Source organism: Parus major, chromosome 1 (genome assembly GCF_001522545.3).
Source record: "Parus major isolate Abel chromosome 1, Parus_major1.1, whole genome shotgun sequence".
Classification (NCBI taxonomy): Eukaryota; Metazoa; Chordata; class Aves; order Passeriformes; family Paridae; genus Parus; species Parus major.
In genome coordinates this window covers 91,547,353-91,565,014 of record NC_031768.1, presented here as the reverse complement: position 1 = coordinate 91,565,014, position 17,662 = coordinate 91,547,353, and the positions used below count along the sequence as shown (strand labels likewise).

The window sequence follows — 17,662 nt, the reverse complement described above, 5'->3', positions numbered from 1 at the left end:
AGAGCATTAGATCAGTCCCTACCTAAGGGTACCTGATATACAGCAGGTCAAAACTCATCCCTGCTCAACCAAAGAAGGGAGCTGCTCCAAAGCTTTGTGTCTTGCCACTGTGGGGAGGAAATGTCTTTCTTTCCTCTTAAACTTTCCCTCACATGTATCTGTATGGGTCTACTTACATCTCTCCCTATCAGAAATCATACAGAACTGCTGTTCTGCAGCTCGAGCTGTTCCAACAACCCCTATTCCGTAACAACGTGTACTTCTCAAAACCACCCATTCCCTGAATTTAAGTCTTCCCTGTATTTGTTCCAGAGGAGCTCCCCACCATCTTCTGTTGCCCTTGCCTGACACCAAGCTTCTCTTTCTCCCTCTACAGAATGACGTGTCTTTGCCCAGGACCCCTCAGCTCCCACTGTGTACAACAGCCCTGCTGCCAGTTCAGCCATATCTACTGCTTCCCAATTCAGCTCAGACCTCATCCTTTCCCTAGCTCCAGGCTGTTCATGGCCCCCTCTCCTCCTTGTTTTGTTTTTGTCCCTTTGACTGGAGGCTCTAATATACTCATTTACCCACTGTGGTGAATTGTTCTGCTCTGTAAGCACTTGAGGTACAGTTTGTGGGGAAAAATAATCCTCAAGAAAATAAAGTTGTGCTGCATGTTATTTTGAAGGAAAAAGAGGCAAGCAGGTCTCATGAGAACTGGGTATGAACTTACCTTGCCCATTCCCACAGGCACAAGGCACAGAAAAGTGCAGGCTGATAAATCCCTTTTATTACCTGCACTGGTATCTGAAGGCAGGAGGATTTTTTTAAAGTCTGGCCAGTCCCCAAAGTGTCAGATCCAAGGGCAACATTTGAAATCCCATGGTGACAGAGTAAGACAGAGACAGACAAGAGTGACCATGTGTTATCAGCCCAGAATATGTGACAAAGCCAGAGAGAGAACACATCAAAATAGTTCATGGAGCTCCTGATATAATTAAAGAGTCAGTAATATCTCATGGAGCACTCAGGAAAAATAAATAAATAAATAAAGGAAAAAAAGCTGCTCGGCACAAATGGATGGCACAAATGCTGAGGCAGCAGCATGCAAGCTTAGTTCCTTCCACACCAAGCAAAGCTCTGCATCCTCAAAATGCAGCTCTACTCAGAAAAGTGACTATGCAAGAATGCTGGGTTTTCTGCACATTCAGTCTCTCCCCTGGGCTGCTCAAGGAGAGTGCTCTTCACTTGCTTGACTAAAATAAACATATGCTATTTTTTCTCCTGAAGGAGCCAGGACAGCTCTAGAAGTGGGACTGTTTTGCCAGCAGGAAAGCTCCACCTAATTACAGCTTAGGTAGGCTGCAGCACCACTGCTGAGAGCCACCCTGCCCCTCAGATTAATAATTTCCCCATGTGGCTTTGGTTGGGAGAAAAGGCTGAAAGAAAGATTGGATGGAGGCAGAACCCAAAACCAGGCACATCCCTCAGAGAGGTCTCTAGAAATGAAGAAACCATGCTAAGGTGCATGCATTTCTTTGAACACAGACCATCACACGGGCTGCTGTCACTGTCCCTTAGCTGGCAATCTTTCAACCCAGCCTCAGCACCCTCCCCATTACTCATTCTTCTCACTAATGTGTCGCTCCCACAAGGCGCTGAGAAGAATTTGCATCTTTTCAAAGCAGCCTTCCCCCAGGGCCGATGCAGTGACTGAACAGCATACCTTAGCCTGACTCCTGAGTTGTGCTATTGGGCTGTGCTCTCATGCCATGGTGAAAGGGTTGGGACACAGCCCCTCTCCTCCTCACTAGGCCAGGCAGCACCTTCTTTTCTATTGCCCTACTGTCTATCCCACTGCCTCCTCCTTGAGGATTACCTGTCTCCTTGGCTAGGAACACAGATTTTCCTTTTATCAGCCAGCAGACCCGAGCAAAAAGGGCAGCTGGGAAAGAGCATTTAATTTAACCCTCTGATAAGGGAAAAGAAAATCCTTGGTCCATCTAGAAGCACCTGATCTTTCCTCAGATGCACTGGTAACAACATCTGAAGGTCAAACTGTAAATCATGTAAAACATCTTTATCTCCTCAAACTGGTCCTTCTCCCTGTTTCTTTTCCCCTTTCATTTTTAGAAGCCAGCATATCTGAGGACATCCAATGCCTGCATTGCAAATTTCCTCCCTTAATGGGGAGATGTTTCTCCTAGTCAGGTGAAGCAGTGTCCCCATACTTCAGGAAGGGCAGCAGGCTTGGTACTTGCAGGAGCATGCAAGTGTACCAGACTATCTGAGACTAAAGGCCTGCAGGTCCTCTTTCCTGGGGAGGTGATTTGATAGAGCAGTACTGGAGGACTTGTGTAAAACATGTATGGTGTGAGAATGGAGGACTAAGGAAATAGTTTATGCCAACATATCATAACTTAATTTTATAAAACTGATTCCCAGTCTGACTCAGCTTTGCAACCCTTTGTCACGCCATCAAGCAGATGCTTTCCTACCTTAAGTGAATTCCTGAAGTGGCCCCTGAGTTCCAGCAGTGGAAAGTCTTGCAGTATTTCTGTAGTCTCAGCAACTCTGAAATCAAGTACCTGCACCAAAACCAGAGCTCACCATGCACCATCCTGTCTTTGCAGTAAGCTGCTAGGGAAAAACAGTAGGAATTGCTCCCAAAGAAGCAAAACTGAAGACTTTTTTTCAGCTCATTTAAACTGAAGTAGCCATGTGATCAGAGAAACCCTGCGTTCAAAAGGACTCAGCAGTGCTTACACATATTATATTGGCATACTGATGTCTGCCTATGTTCTGATATCCTCCTATAGATAGGAAAAATCCCTCAAAACACTTCTGATGTCTCGTCCTAGGACAAGACCTATCAGGAATTTGCCTGAAGTGGCCCACTTTTATTTGCTGTTGTTAGTTGGCATTTGAGGTAGCAGGATGAGAAACTGTCAATAGACTCTGTTGATGACCTGCTGAAAGCCCCTCCGCTGCTCTCATCCAACATGGTTTAATTTTTAATTCAGCAGAGCAGTGACAAGGACGGAGGCTGCCAAGGCCAGTCAGCAGTGCAAATTGGGCAGGACAGCCTGAATTGATCTACAAGGAGGAAATGAAGACGCAGCAGAAACTTTGGGCTCTAGGTAGCAGTGGGGCAGCCTGTGGAGGGGGAAGAGAGAGAAGCATGGTGAGGGAATCACACAGAAACAGAGCAAGGACAGGACTGCGGGAGGGAAATTATTGGCGTTTGGACAGCCATAGGTGGTTCTAGCCCAAGGAAACCGTCTGGCTCAGGCTCTATGGTACATGGACCATATGGATCTCATTGCTGGCGTGGAACATCTGTCATCCCTGTGCCAGAAGCTGCAGCACGGTAACACAGGAGGCTGCCCAAAGATAGCCTGGCACTGCACTATAGGCACTCCACAGAGACTAGCAGGGGATGATCAACTCCAAGCATCCGGCTGTTTTAGCCACAGGTGGAAATGTCACCACCCATTCAACTCCCCAATTCTGTCCTTCCCAAGCCACACCTGAGAAGTAAAAGTACAGCTATGTTACTCACTCTCAACTACAAGTAAAAGCAGGATGATCACCAAGATTAGTGTTAGCTATCGCTGCTGGCATTAGTGTTTATTATCACTAGGCTAAACATCTAAAATTGAGGGGAAATTACAGAAGTGGCCTCAGCCTAACTGAATGCCTTGTTCACACACATAGGCCATGAGAACATACTTTCCCCAGTGACAAAAGCTGATTTTCCACAGTGACAGTACAGATCTTGTAAAAAAAGCCGCATGAACAAGCACAAAAAATGCTCAAACACCTAACACAACCACTTGGGCCAGCTGTTGAGAACACTTAATGAGTATGCTGTCTGACATTTTAATTATTCCACTACTAGTACACCACTTAATTGGCATTTTTCAGTGGTAGCTGTAAATATAGCCCTTCCTGCCAGTTCATGTCAGACAGACAAGAAACCTCAATGATGCTCTACAAAGTGGTGAAACATTTCAAAATTTGCCAAATCATTTCTAGCAAATCACTCTGGAGAATACTGAAAGTTTCCAAAACTGCAGAAATAAAATATTTAAATATGGATACTTTGCCAAGTTTGATTCTCATTTTGACCAGTCTTTTCTAGCATCAAGGATTGGCAGAACTTTGTTACTGCCATATTTAATGCTTGCAGCAAAAAATAAAGAGGCAAAACCAAGCATAAGCTGACTGTATTTAGTCATCCGTCTGTCACTGGGCTAAAACTCTGCTCAGATTCATTAGGTGGCTTTCACAACTTTTGAGTGAATCTGATCCTGTTAGAAGCAGAATGGTATCAATAATGCCTCTGTGTTGTGACTTGATGAAAATGCTTGTACATTATCTGAGAATCGGAATATAATCATGTAATAAGCAGAATAAAATCCCTGAAAATAAATGCTGTCAAGAAAAATGAAAGCCACACTCTTTAGAAACAACAAAACAGTATTAGTAATACAGTGGTAAGACTGAAATAGTTCAGAAAAAGTGCTCTTGAAATGCCCTTTTCTCTGTATTTTTTGACAATAAACAATAGTGCTTTGAAGGCAAGGCAACAGAATCCATGGTATTCTCCATGCCCAGAAGTGAATGGAGGCAGCAGTTATTGTACTCTATGCTATAAGAAATAATTCATTTTACCATGTGTGCTGCTCTTAACAAAGAGAGGAAGCTCCCATTTGGAAAGTGAAGCATGAACTCTTATTGAGCATTAGCAATATCAAAGCTGACATTCACCACAATAAATAAACCCTCTCATCTATACAAATACACCACAAGACCGTAATTATAAGGCACCTTGCTATGTTTGGTCTCCAGATTTTCTTGCTTCCCTTGCAGCATTCAAGCATCCATGCAAGCAGTGCATACACACCAAGGCTGGAGACAGGACTACAATTTATTTGACATGGCCACAAAGGTATCAAAGTAGCTGGGGTCACTGACAACAGCAGCACTAAAGCACATTGATGCAGACTTCAAAGAAAATTAGCCATTCTGGATACTCCACAGTCTCATTCACAGCCCATGCCAACAACTTCTGTGCTGACATCTCACTTCTATCAGTAGTTCTGAGGTTCAAGTTAGGTCAGGTAGGACTACCCAGGCTTCAGTCACACGTGATTCCGCTATAGACAAAACCTTCTCAATGATTTAGATGCTTTTGACAATTCCATTCCACCCACCATATATAATAGACCCGATGTAGTCGGCTTTTGATATGCAAAACTAGTATGGAAGAAAACTTTGCAGGGGTGGAAACAAATGGGTAGAAACGTCAGCAAAACATGAGCAACATCAGCAGAATTTGCCCTCGCTATAATGGAAGCAAGAACACAGTTTAGTCACAAGATAATACAAACTTCACTTGGTGTCTAGAAGAAACTGCAAGCCTTAGATTAGTTGTGGGAGGCCTTGCTTACTGCTCCCTCATAACAGGAAACACATGGAACACCACAAATACATTGAGGGTAACAAAACACAACATAAAGGCTCTAACATCACGTTTGGTTATCCCAGCTGGTGAAGTTACATAAATTTGGTGTAGTGGCAGCTGAGTTACATGGAAAGGGAGCCCATTCCCCAGTTCCTGTCCAGTTCTGCTGGTCTCCACACATCCCAGTGTTGTGCTGTGTGGGGATGTCACCTGTGAGGCAACAGCCCTTTCCATGCCCACTCTGACATCCTCAGGAAGAGAGGCCGATCTGAGCAACAGGGTCTTGCATCATGTTTTGCTCCTAGAAGAGCTGTTTAAATATTTTCATTAGAGGCAGAGTATTTTTGGATGATAAAGATAATTAAGTGCTGAAAGCATAGCGATCCATTTGACACTGAGAATAAGAGATATGAAGTATTTCTAATAAAAACAGAACACCCGGTGGGATTTGAACTCGCTCTGTGCCATTACAATTTGAGGCAAGTGCTGCATCCATGATGAGACTAACACAGTCTCTGCCGGGTCTGCAATTTACTGGTCTTATATTGCCTTCATTGGGTCTCCCCTGTTGTTCTCCAAATGCAAAAATTATATACTACTGATCACTGCATGCAAACTGAAATTGAGTTGCTTAAATGAACACAAGAGTTATAAAGTTTGGGAAAACCTGTTTCCTAGTTGATGCCAACATCTATAACGTGTTTCTTCATTCATTATTCCCACTCTCAATTTCCTGTGGATTTTGTTTCATCAGGGGGTTAAAAAAACACAGCTAGACAATCACGATGGTGTTGGTGGTGAAGAAAGCAGCTCCTGCTCTTTAGATGTCTGCTCCCCCATACATAATGTCAGAATGATTAGAGTGTCTCATGTGATGAGAGTGATTAGATCTGTGCAAACACACACAGAGGAGGGAAGAGGTTGGCTTTGACAAAGCACTTAATTACCCAGGTTCTCCCACCATGTCTGGTCCTCTCACAATAGAAACAAAACTCCTTCTGTTCTCCTGGGAGGGAATCACAGCCGTGCCTTTCCACACCACCACTGTAAATCATGCCATATAGTTCTGTGCCACCCAGCTATAATTTGATAAATACCAGAATGAGTCAAGGCAATAAATCTGTTGGGTTTTAATTATAAGTGTGCTTCTCTAAGTGTGGGGCTGGGGCTGGGCTGTTTTTCAGCTTCTGCCAATACAAATAATGTACATCTGCTCCTTCGGCCCCACCAGCATTATTCTTTCTTGGGAAATCCTCCACTACTGCCTTACTACCCTGGCACATTGATAGCTGTCTCAGGAGCACAAATATCCAGTGAAAAGGGAAAAGCTGTGTCCTTCTTCCTACTGCTGGGTCAGGAAACCCTGCCCTGAGCAGCATCAGAAAACACTATGTCAGTATTGAGTCACCTCTCCTGTAATCTTGATTTCCACTGATATTGCCTATATCTGCAATTTTATCAGTGCTCTGTGGCTACATGGGTAGGGCTCTACCCAAAAGTCACAGCTTCTAAAGTTGGATGATCAACCAGAAACCTTCCAAGCTTTTTTTTTCCAGTACCGACATTAAGTTTCTAGCTGTTTTGGTTTCTTTCAAATGAAAGCCTGTAAATGCACACTAAGAAAGCAGGAAACAAAAAGTCAGAACTCAGATACATTCTGCCTTTCAATATCTTAACACTTTTGCAGATCCTGTTCTTTCGTCTGAATAGTTGAGCACAACCCTACAGATGGCATTAAGAGAATACTTAATGTAAGAAAAGGAGGTGGAGGTTTGGGCATGTAACATGGTAGGAAGAAAAAATAGTGCAACAGGCACTCGGGCATCTTCATAGGTGATCATCCAGGAGAAGCCATGAGTGTGAGAGCTTACAGCAACACAAGCATGTATAATTCACCTGTGCATGCACAGGGAGCAGTGCGGGTATCAGCAAAAGGAGCAGGCAACAGAGAGACACCGAGGGAATCTCTGCATGTGAACACGCCTGCACTCCCAAAGGTCAGCCTGCTCTCCTCAGATTTAATTCCCTTCCTCACTGCTACTGTTCAGAAGTAAATGTTCGCTTTTTATTAAAAATCAAAAGCAGAGGCACTCATAATCCCCCTGACTTCAGTTTTTCTCATATAAATGAAAAGTTTAGGTTAGAGCAATAGCAGGTAAAATCAGACTGAAAGCAGAAGCTAATTCTCAGGAGATATGGAAAAGCTAAACAGCATTTGAGGATAATTTTGTTTGTATGTCTACATCTCTCATTAGCTAAATTCTTATTATTATTCATTTTTAAATAAAGAATTCAGTAAATCCTCACACATTGCAGTACATTTTTAGAAATCATTTTCCAGTGATATCGGAAACCAGCTCTATTCTCCCCTTGCAAAACTAATTCTGTTCTAATCACTGCAAAGAGATGGCACTGCACTAATTTCACAGATCTTGCTTATTTAATATGTTCCCTCTTTACTTGGAATCCCCATATAGCCCTCTCCCCTCCTCATTCTCACTGCTAATACTGAAAATCTTCCCTTTGAAGCGCCACCCTGATTTTAATGATATTTCCCTTATTTAGTGTAACCTTCAGAGCGAGGACCATGTTAAAAATGTTATCAGCAATACTGCCAGCTTAAACTACCAAAAATATAATTGCAGAAGGTGGGAAGGAGGAGGAGAAAGAAACAAAGGTTTCTAAGAATTTCAGTTATTTTGGGCGACACTTCTAAGTTTCCTCCTGCAAATACAGGCAACAGAAAGTTAAAGAAGATGGAGATTCCTCTCTAAGAACATAATCACCATGCTCAGGCTTCAATTAAAACACCAAATAAACTCCAGTGTAATACTGACACTGCACTGCTCTCCCTTATTTCTTTCCTCCCCTTTTCCTTCCCTGCCCATGTTAGCTACAGCAGACTGAGACCTGCCCCAAATTTCCACACCAGCCAAACCACCAATGCAGGCTGGATGGCATCAAGAAAAAATGATCAACCTGTCTGGAAGTTTTAGGGTTTTTTGAGATCAAAAGAGGAAGAAGCATGCAAAGAGAGTACATCCAAAATTATGAAAGATCCAGGTGTGAGACTGGAGTGGTAGCTGGCTGCCCCACCCATGTATCACAGATCTCTTGCTCCTAGTAGCTAAGTCCTTACTGTAATGAAGTTAGGAGGGCAAAACTGGGAGCAGGTTGGTAGTTCTTATCAGAGGGTTCCATATATGGAAGGTTAACATACTTGTTTATTTCCACACTTGTCAGAATTATGGTGTACCCAGCACCAGAAAATGGAACAAATTTTTTAAGTGACTTGCATACAAGTTCTGGCATCTTGTGGTTTTCAGGCAAATCTTCTGGCCACTCAGACTTTGTCCCATTTCATCAGCTCCCATTCAGACTGGCCTGTTCCACCAGTTTAAGTGGGCACAGGGCAGTTCCTTTCTTGGTTCTTCATGAGCATTGGGCAGATCAGATTGTCTACCCCGAAAATCTCTGAAAATTCCACTTTCTTTAAGTGGTTCAGTTCACAGTGTGGATCATGCAACACTATAACCAGAGTCGTGGCAAGGACTTAACGTTACCTCTGCAGCTTTACTGAGCTTGGAACACAGATAAACCTACCCATGCTGTACCTTGACTTCAGGTATAGGCCAGAACCCTCCTTGCTTGCAACCAAGTAATTTTCTTGATGCTACACCATCCGCCTCCCCAGCTATCCAGTCCAGACATTCATGGTTCTCTGCTGCCCTTCAGATGCCCTTTTACCCCTGCTGTACTGAAGCTCCTTCCTCTTGCTTGTCTGTGTCCCAGGCACCTGTAGGTTTTGTGTGAATAAGCCCTGAAAGACAAGCTGAGCTGAACTCATTCGCTTTGCAGCTGCCTGTACTCTCCATGAGCCAGCCTATGAACAGTAACAGGCCTTGGCATTATCTATACAATTTAGGATTTTACACTCAATTAAATCCCTTCTCAACAACTTCTCCTTCTTTGTCATCTTCTTCATAGTCTATAAAGACCTCACTTTTATTTTTAGCCAGTTCCATTAGCTCAGACTCTCACGTTAAATTTTCAGCCTTCTTCTCTACACCTTTTTGAGTTCTCTGATGCTGAGGGAACCAAGGAGACAGAGTGGACAGAATGATAATCAGCTGGTGTAGAAGCTTTGCTGTAGTATCCCTGTCACTGATCTGCCTCAACTGTCAACCATTAAAATTACAAATTGCTTCACCACTTTTCCCAGAGCCTCCTAAACTGTAACCTACCCTTGCTGCCTGCTGACTTACCTGTCTGAGCAGAGTCAGCCCTTGGACACGATCTCCTCAGAAGGAGCTCTGCAGTAGTAACTGCATTTGGAATCTGGGACAGGATGCTGCAGAGGTGTTAATGAAGGAAATGGAAGAATTACATAAAGAGGAATACTGACTGTATCAATCTGGCAAATGCTGACTGTCTCTTTGATTAAATAGTCAGGAAAATAAATCTGCTCTCTTCTGGAGCAACTGTAGTTTTCATAGAAGAAAAAAAAAAGAAAAAAGTATGAAGAAAGAAGGGATTGCTAACAACCTCCTTTTCATATTATAGCCCAATAGCTCAGAAACTCATCAAGGAGGTAGCTCTAATTCTATTTGTTGTCTGAGAAGGTTCAGTTCATCCTTTTCCACTTCCCAGAGGAATGTCCATAATCTTCATGAGTGTTCAAAAGATACTAGTCTCTTCCTGTTGAAGCTGCCATGCACTAATAAAAAATTAACTGGGCCAAAGAAAGGAAGAACTATGCACAGCCTGTTGATCAACACACTCCCACCTCTGCCCCCAGACTCTGCTCTAACCCCGAGTGGCTTAGTTGCTCAGTTTTAGTAGGACTGGGATTCTTCTGGGCTTGGACAGAAATACTACTGCAAGTACATGGTTATAAATGCTGGTAAACACTAGAAATGTATATTATTTCTCTACATAGAAATGGGCATCAATGAAGAAGTAGACTTGGATTTAAGAGCCAAAAGTAGCAGTTGGGCAAGGCTTTGGTACCTATTATCCTTCTGAGGGTTTAACCATCAATTTCCCTGTTCCCCATCTGTGAAATAGAGTAATTTTACTTCCTTGCACGCCTGAGGTGCTCTGACAATGCATTAAAAAGATTGAGAGGTACTCATATACTAGGGCAATGAAGGCCACACATCTGCTTAAGACAGCTCACTGACTAACAACTATCAGAAAAGAGATCCCTACAACCAGTGTGTGAGAGCACCAGCCTCACATCAACTTCCTTGCAAAGTACAGATGGGGAAAAGGCCCTTTGGAGATTCCCCACCAGGTAATATGTCTTCCTCCTCTAAGCACAGGTTCATCTGACACTAGTTCAAGATGAAAATCACTCTGCCTAAGGAGGAGATTTTTAACAAGCTACAGTGCTGGTTTCTCTACTCAACACAGTGCAGCTGTTGGAAGAGAGCTGGGTAATACCATCCCAACTTTCTTGCTTTGGGGAAGCAAATCAAGAGGTCTTCATGGCAAAAGTGCAGAAATCCTAGCTCACTGATGAGTGGCTAATGTTCCACGAGCAAGATGCCAACATCCATGGTCAGGGTAACCAAGAACTAGCTGGCATTGTATCAGGTCACTATCTATTGACAAACATGCACATAAACCATAAAAAACTGAGGTTAAGAGTTTAGAATCTTCCCAAAGAAGTAAATAATGTAATAATGAATTCATACTAATGGGCAAAGGCATCACTTCACTCCTAGCTTTCAACACCAGGACCATTTCCTTATCGAGTCTTTTCAGAGCTAGTTCCCTAAGGCAGGTTACCACAAACTATGAGAATATCACTAATTTTCTATATGTGAATAAGCAGTGCTCGGCAGTCTGCTAGCCAGAGAGATGGTGAGAATTAAATCTTATTCACCTGCTCTTCACAAGAGTCAACCCACTGCATGCCACGACAGGATTCAATCACTGGCCTTTCTGGCAAAAGCCCGTCAGCTCCTTCTTACAACTCTCGGCAGTCATAATGGCAACGCTCACCAGCCCCAACCACCTGTCTGCCTTTACTGATGTTTATGACAAATTTCAGGTTTTGCCTGTCTGCCACTGCATATGGAAACCTGATGGATTTAAGCAAGGACTAGATCTAATAAGATCAATGTGCTGTCCAGCAAGTGCAGAAACACAGCAGTCAGTTTTATGGATGAATGCTAAGCACAAGGGCCTGACCACTTCTTGTCACTAAAGGTCCTGCAAGAATTTTGCAAGAGATGATCCCTCAGAGCTGCTTGTAGTCGGCAGCCTCCTGCAGTACAACTGTGCTCTTCTGCCAGGAGCTCACTCCTGCAGTGCTACAGAGAAGTAGTTGTATAAATGCTTCTCCATTGTAAGGTAATTGTCTGTTGTGGAACAGCTGTCCCTTTCTGCTCCAGCTGTGAGTCTGGACATTTTGTCAATCCTTGCATTCTCTTTAAAAAGTGGGGGTTTAGTACACATTTATCAGGCAATCAGTGATACACAATTTCTTACAGGAAGAAGGATTCTGTCCACCCACTCCACCAGCTAATTTAGTTTAGCTCCAGCTTAATAGCATTTGTGCAGTATGTTTCCTGTATGTGTAAGCAAGAAAGGTGTCACTTAAGGGTGCTGAGGGATTCAATTATGTATAACAAGACAGCTTTCTCTCAGTTTCACTCACTGTTACTCAGAGGCTTGTCTTTGTCAGTGGCTTCCTTCCTAAGGTATTCCTACAGACAGGATCTGTGTTCCTCTGTTGTGCCAAGAGCTTTCCACAAAGGTATCAACACTTGATTTGAAGGGACAGCTACTGAAAGGAGAGGAGTGTGTGGCTGTGAGCATACATCCATGTGAGTGTGTGTTTGAGGGAGACAAGGCAGAGGAGGAATGCAAAACTGAGGAAAGCAAAAAGGGAGATGGCTTTTTATCTCATTCAGAAATTTCTTCTCCAGGCAGATGTATTTCCAGGTTTCTACCAAGACTGCAGTGCATGGACTGCACAAGGATGATGGGGGTGGAATAGAGCACAAGAGTAATGCAAGCCAGAGGGCTGCCTCATTCCACATCCCCAAAAATTCTCTTGTCTCCATCTGTTCTAACTGATGTACAGTATCTGGCTACGTCCTGCTAAGAGCTGCTACTCAGGCTCATGCATGACTTTGGAAAATACATTTTGTTCTTCTGGAGCCCTCAAGGACAATAATAAATAGAATGAAAACAAAACCATCCCGACAGCACTTTAGAGGGTGTCCTTCACAGGCGTACCAGTGTCAGCTGCCCTGGGATTTCACCTTCACCTGAAGGGAGGCCTGTTTAATCATGCGACACTAAAGGAGAAGAAATAAAAAATGTTTCTTGAAGGAACAAAGGAAGGCTAACTTGCCCCCATGCTCATAGTTTTGCCAAGCTTGATCACAAATAGCATGCAGCTTGAAATCTGCCGTATGCTAAAACATCACTGTGACAACAAGCCTTGAGGTCTGGCATTACTGTAAAACAGGAAATGATAATAATTCTCCTTGTCCTTTGCTGCAGAGATGCTCATTATTATGGTCCTTTTTTGGCAACAGGAAAGTCAGTGGGTCATCTGGAGTATGTGAGGCTCAGCTAAGGGCACTGCAGAAGAGCTGCCGGGGTTGTCCTGTTTTGGTTTTGCAGTATTTGCCACAGGGGTTGTTAGAGGTATTTACGCTCCAACTGAGCCCCATCTGTAACACTTCTGCCTACAACTGGTTTCTTTTCATTCTTTTCTGTATGTTTTTCATTTCTAAGGTATATCTTCCAGCATAAGATGGGCACCCATGGATATTTTTATAAATTGCTTTTTAAGAAGTCTTTGACCAAGTATTTAATAAAAAAGCCTGTTACAAAATCAAAAGACTCCTGGGTTGGAAATGTAAAGTCTTCTCACGGAGAACAAGTCTCCACAAGAGAAAAGGCAGAAATGAAAGAATAATGGATCTTCTCTTAATATGGTGAAAATTGTCGAGGTGTTTGCTGTGACCTGCATAAGCAGTGCATCAGCTAATGCACTGAGAAGGAGAATGAAATTGTGAGAGACCAGTATCTACTGACAGAACAAAATTATCAGATCTGGACTATGAGGGTCAGAGGATTCTCAGAGTTCTAAAGCAATACACAGCAGCCCAACAGACCACAGAAAGAGTGCAGCCTTGACGCAGTCAATATGTATTGGGAAAAATAAACTATACTCCTCAGGTATCTTACTGGGTCATAAAATTAAGTATGGTCAGACAAGAAGAAACCTATACTTACTGTAGGCAGATCAATAACAACTTTTCTCTGAGGTACTTCAATAGCAGGCCAAAAAGTAAATGGAACATTAAGATGTAAAAATAATACTTGGTGAAAAATCACTCCTGTGTAGAGGCTCAGTGCGAGGCCAAAGCTCCAGCAAAATCACATCTAAGCCAACAAAATAAAGCTTACGTTGGATTTAAGTGATGCCTGTATCTTGAGTGAGTCATTTCTCTCAGGGGTGGGTGAATCTCACCCACTGAGAAAAGTATTAATGCCACTGCATACATCAAGTCATACTTTCAGCTGGAATACTGTGGCTGGTCAGCTCTGGAGCTTTTCTAAAAAATAAGAGCAAGTAAAGCACACACAGACCATGAAAATGTTCAGTGTCCTGAAGAAACTTTGAGGTGGGAAACGTTTTAGAAAATAGAAACTGTTTAAAGAAGGAACAGGTTACAAAGCACTTGAAAAACACTGATGAGTGGAAACAACATACCTTGGCTTTCTGTGTATATGCATATGGAAAAGGGGTACCTGTGTATATTCTCTGGTGGCTAATAAAGCATTACACTAAAGGATATGAATCAGATGTGCCATTCTTAGAAGAATTTCAGATATTAATTGATACTATAATTCTCATTTTACAGTCTGGAAACTGACTTGTAAACAAGACAATGAATTGGACAAGGCTAAGAAGCATCCTACTACTGAGCCTGAACCCCAGAATGATGCCTTGCTCACAAAACACATCCATTTAATCAGCTTGGGGAAAATCAAGTGTGACAACAGAGGAGAGGATGATCCTTGCTCTCTCCAACCTGACCCAGCCATCTGCTGAGGTCACCAGAAGCAAACGTGCTATTATGGTTGTGTCTTTTAGCGACTTTAGAAGACCTTGAGAATCTGGTTCTGGTAGCTGTGGCCTGTGAGCAGAAGTTCTACTGTAACCCTGTAGAAAGTAACTCCAGTCTGTAAAAAGTAACTCCAGTTCATGCTGAGCCCCTTACTGATTCTTGCACTATGGTTACTCAGTGAAACCTTCTCCAGAACATTCACAATTCCATAACTGACCATTACAGCCCTCCTTTTACTGTCTCTTTGCAAAGGCAGGGAGTTTAGCCTATTCCAGCTCTCCCTGTTAGGAGACACACAAGTAAAGGAAGCAACACATCAAACTTGTATGCACACATGGATAGGAGCAGGTAAATTATGGGAGGGGGTGAGCAGCAAGGAGAAGTGACTTTTATAATCTCTCATCCAAAAGAATGCCTGCAAGGCCTATAATTGGGAACTCATTTCTGAGGGGAAAGCTGTGCTGATCCCCATGCTGGCCACCATGTCTGAATGGGTACAGGAGGGAGCACAAGATGGGGAAATAGGAGACTGATCAGTAAAGAGATGAGACATACAGCTATGCCCTCTGGGTTATGCATTTCAGTACTAAATCTAAGCAGTCTAATCTTGTACCAGAGTATTTTTCTGTTTGTTGTGCTTTCTATTTTCTTATTGTTATTTAAGCCACTCACACAGTAGGAATGCGGATACTTTTTTTCCTTCACTGGAAACATGGAAGGGAACACAGCTCAGTAAGCAAACAAGCTCTAAAAGGGTTAGAACAAAACACAGAGGGATTCAGAGTGGTGAAATAAAACCTCCATCTTTTGCAATGACTCTTTCATGGAAAAAAAAAAAAAAAAAAATGGACAAAATGTGTCCCTGGGCCACATTCAAGTTCACAAACTTGAACTGAGGGATATCAAAATAAATGTGAGTCACCTCTGGGTCACTTACAGGAGGAATGACTCTAAGAAACAGACATGCTGATTATTGCCATGATACGTTCAGGCAGGATTTATCCAAATCTCAGTAGATTTACATTCTGCATTTGCTTCCAAAGTACAAAAGCATCTACACTTTACAAAAGTGATAGAGCAAGTAAACATAAAGAAGGCTAAAGATCAGAGCAAGTCATTCTCAAGAGCCAGACTGGGTCAGAGGAGAGGAAAATAAATCATAGCTACTGAAGTTAAGCCGTAGCGACACCTTCTCTAAGTCTCTAGGGGATAGCAAAGTTGTTCTGGGTGCAAATGGAAATAACTGGCAATGCTATCACTCAGAACAGGAGCTATGATGCTAGGAATTGTCCTACATCCTCATTAGAAGCAGGCAATTGCTTTGGGTTTTCCCAGTGGCGAAGCTGAGAATTGACTCTCAGTAACCTTTCAAGAGAGCATACAGTTGTGGGAGTAGTGTTTTTCAGGCTGGATGTAGACAAGGCTGAATCACCTCAATCCTTAAGAAATCCTAGAGAAGTCCCCAAGCATTGGCAGTGCTTGCCTAAGCATGGTATTGTCTGCAGCCTTAGCCTGCCGAGCTGAGGTCCAGGGTGCCCTGCTACAGAAAGGATTTTCAAACCCTGTCCTAAACATTCACTGTACAGGAATTCCGCTACAAGAATGGTGACTTTGTTCCACCTCGGAGTTGGCCGTGTTTCAGCAGTGAGCTAAGTGGTTTTGGGATCTTCCTGGATGACACTAAGGAGCGCTATAGAAATGTCAGCTATGAGTGAAAGGCTTCTCTATAACTGTACTGCCATTCTATAGCCATATGTTTCTCCTGAGGGTTGCCAGTGACGGGGGTTTCCCCTTTTGAAAAGCCATGTAAACACATGCAAAACCAGGCCTTTACATAATACAATGGGGCGTATCGTTCATTAATGTGCAAATAGGTCGCTCTCCACTTGCCCTCCCACTCGCTTCCTTTCCAGCTAGCTGCAAGCTTATGTAGAAAGAGCTTAAATGTAAGTCACCAATATTCCTGATTTAGCACAGCAGGGAAAAGACATGACTTTCAAAGGCAAGAGGGATGAGCAGAGCACACCGTGTTCTTTCCTCTCTCTAAGTTTCATCCCATTATGTTAAGGAAAAACACAGCCCAAAGTCAACAACCCATGGGCAAGTAAAACAGGATCAACGGTCCAACATCACCCATTAACTGCAGGGAATTTTGGGAGTGATGTACATCCACAGGATTTACACGAGCCCCGGAAAAGGCTCCATGCTGTCTGCAGCACGTTAGGCCTGAATTATGCATCAAGAAGCTCAAATTAATGCAGAGTGGATTTACATGCACCAAGCAGTGGTAGATTGCAACGGGGTATCAGACCAAAGTCAGGGACAGAGGAAAGCATGTGCAATGGGATTGGTTCAAGGATAAAGAAAGTGGGGGATAGTTGCATTGTGGATTCTCGGCTGTGACCTCACCTGCATTCTTTGACATCACAGAACACAACTGGTCCTCAGACACATCAGAAAAGCAAGAAAAAAAAAAGACAGATGCAAAGGAGGAATAACAAAGAGGACAGAATTAGCACTTTGCATGTTCAAAGTGTTGTACAAACATTAGCTAATCAATCAACTAATTGCCTGATTAAAAGAGTGACCAGAAAAAGGAGATAGCAGAAGAAAAGCAGGAAGATGTGGAGAGAACAGCAGAGTTCTGGGACATGGGAAGCAATACATGCTTCTATTCACCCAGGCCACATTATCCGGGGCAAACTTGTGCCAAATTGCCATGACAATAATTAGCCAGAGTTCCCTGACAGATCATTATGAGAACATTAACAGGGCATTAGCAAGAATTACCCATTTTTCACACATTGATTAGGTGCCATTGCTGGTTCATTAGAGTATTGGCTTTTAATAGCCCCACTCCAGCTATCGGCAGCCCTTCCTTCTTTCCCCTGATCACTCGGCAGAGATCCAAACATCTTTAACTCCAGCTAGGCAGCTGACCTGGTCCCGTGCTGAATCTCACAAGCACATGGCCATATGCTGCATAGAGAGAGCACCTCATTAATCTGCCCAGGTTAGGGAGAGGAAAGCAGTGGCTCTGCACCATAGCCAGTCGTTAATCTTCCTCCGGAATCTATACTGCTAATGGAGCCTGGCACAGGGAATAGGC

The 17,662-nt window shown here is 43.1% G+C and overlaps 1 protein-coding gene across 6 annotated transcripts in view; it reads right to left on the bottom strand.

The window, feature by feature from the left end:
* Positions 1 to 17,662, bottom strand: part of LSAMP (limbic system associated membrane protein) — a 979,827-nt gene that overhangs the window by 249,576 nt on the left and 712,589 nt on the right. The gene's annotated exons all lie outside the window — the stretch shown is intronic.